At 44.7% G+C, this 2,428-nt stretch overlaps 1 pseudogene; it reads right to left on the bottom strand.

The window, feature by feature from the left end:
• Window positions 1-1,251: 1,251 nt before the first annotated feature.
• Window positions 1,252-1,368, bottom strand: LOC136657717 (5S ribosomal RNA; annotated as a pseudogene).
• Between the last annotated feature and the right edge of the window lie 1,060 nt (window positions 1,369-2,428).

Raw genomic sequence — 2,428 nt, 5'->3', positions numbered from 1 at the left:
CCTCTCCACTGCTGCTTTTTGAGAACAAAAAAAGGGGGACATTCCCTCTCCACTTCCTGTGTCAAGCTTTCTGTTAATGACAGGCTGAATGTCATGAGTAGTTTGACCCCTGGTGCGCTTGTGGCTGAGATAAGTGTTGTCTGAGGGACCTCTGAACTCACTGCTTGCACTCAGCTCACAGCACAACATCACTCCCTACATTCAGCATGCCCCAAGAAACCTGCTTTTCTTTGGGCACAATTGGGCACAATTTGGGCAGATTTCTGGGCACAATTGCTAGGTGTGATGCTGAGCATTTCTGAGTAGTAAACAAACATAAGGATGCTTTCACCTTCCAAAAACTCAGACACAATAGCCTAGGGGGGAAAAATGTCCATCTCAACAGATTGACTAATAGCGTCTTCTGTAGCTTTGCAAGTACATTTTGCCTGTACCATAGCTTGGCTCACTTGCCTGAGCAATCTAGTGTTCTGTGCACAATAGGTTCATGGTGCAACAGTTCATGCCTGGTCTCTCTGTGTGACATGTGACAGTGTGTGTATACGCTATGCAGAACAGAGAGTTACTGGACCTAATGACTTCCTGGCTCCGTTCAGCCCTCTCCTTTTAAGACCTTCCATTCATAAAAAGCAGCTTTTTCTAGAATGACTTGTTGTGAATGGTACTATAACAAGTGATTCTAAGTTGTTGAGATGAATCTGAGTAATGACGAGTGCTTAGTAAGGCATTATTTTACATAACACCATTTGCAATCTCTATTATCATTTTGCTACTCAACACTGTGCCATTATGTTTCTGGGGGCAAAGCAATTACATTGTACCGCCTGCAAGAAATGAAGGTGAAAGTGGGGTGTGTACACAAATCCGCTACCTCGGTCCGTGATACAAAATAGACACACATCTTTATTATTAAGAATTGGTGCACTGAGATTCAGGGTCTTAGACCTCAGCAGGTTATGGTATCATATTCTTCAGAAATGGCAGCTTGACAGCCAACTGCAAATAGATTTGGGTTTAGGTTTTCAGCTCTGTCACATTCTCCTGCCAGACCCCTGGGTGCATGAATTCATCTCTGTGTGCCTACATGAGAGAGAAAGTGGTGGGGAGCAAAGGAGAACCGGGGCAGATCCAATGCTGATGTTCAGAACAGAGTCCCTCCAGCTGTCATTTGAATTGTTGACCTCAAGACTTTTGAGAATTATTTCTAGGTTGGTTGGTTGGCAACCTTCAGTCTTGAAAGACTATGGTATAAGCCTACAGCACCCGGTATTCCCAGGCGGTCTCCCATCCAAGTACTAACCAGGCCTGACCCTGCTTAGCTTCCAAGATCAGACGAGATTGGGTATGTGCAGGATAATATTTCTAGGTAGTTCATAGGGTTCACTAGGAGAATTTAGTGTCCTGGGGTGGCAGGATCATGGCCATAGGATTATTGCATGTCTGGATGTACGTCCTGGGCACATGTCACATGTCACATTTGATAGCAGTTGTGCACACTAACCCATGTTCTACAGTGCACACAATATTTTTGCATTTATAACCATGGGAACTGCTATTTCATCTCCTTATCTTCAGACTTGCTGTCAGCTTGAGCCATGGGTAGCACCTTACTCTTTTGAGTGGAGACTGTTTCTTACTGACACAGCTCCTGAATGGAGAACTCATTAGTGGATCGAAGAAGGTTTTCAGGCTGCTGATGAGATAAGGCCAGGGGTACTCCAGTGGCAAGCCCCCCAAGGAGACATGCAAAGGCATTTGGGAGACCTGCTCACAGAATATAATGGCAGAGCAAAAGGCTTATCATGCAACAACAGCAACCTCCTTCCCCCTCCCCCAATATGTTATATCTGCTGCTTTTTTCCAGTCCCCAATCTAGCTTCAATGCACTGGCACTTAATTTAACTTGGGCATATTTCTGTGCCAACCAGATTAGTGTTTTGTCACAATAGGAACCCTACATCTATTCAGATTTAAAGTGCCATAAAGTATGCAGAAATGGAGCATTGTATGTTCCGTGACAAAGAGCAGTGTTCCTGGCATAGAGTCACACTTTTGTCTCCCTCTTGACAGGGGTTATAATTATCTGCATAATGTGACCCTTGAACACCTCCCTCTCACCACCCACGTTTCTCATTTGCATATATTAAGTCATTCACATGTATGCAAAGTAAAATTACCTGGAGGCCAGAGACAGCACCCTTTGAGCTGTGTTAAAACTGACCAGTGGCAACTGCCCATGTCCTGCTGCAATGGAATTCAGGGTTATTGACTTTCATTTTTGTTCAGTTTTGTTTTTGGCTTTCCAGGCCTCATGACTGTAGAACAGCCATTTTCAACCACTGTGCCATGGCACACTGGTGTGCCATGGATAATCTGCAGGTGGGCCACAGGACTTTAGGAAGGGCCATTTATTAGTAGGGCAGTTGGG

Source organism: Tiliqua scincoides, chromosome 7 (assembly GCF_035046505.1).
Source record: "Tiliqua scincoides isolate rTilSci1 chromosome 7, rTilSci1.hap2, whole genome shotgun sequence".
In the NCBI taxonomy this organism is placed as follows: Eukaryota; Metazoa; Chordata; class Lepidosauria; order Squamata; family Scincidae; genus Tiliqua; species Tiliqua scincoides.
The sequence above is the reverse complement of the archived record's forward strand: the minus strand, read 5'-3'. Positions and strand labels throughout refer to the sequence as shown.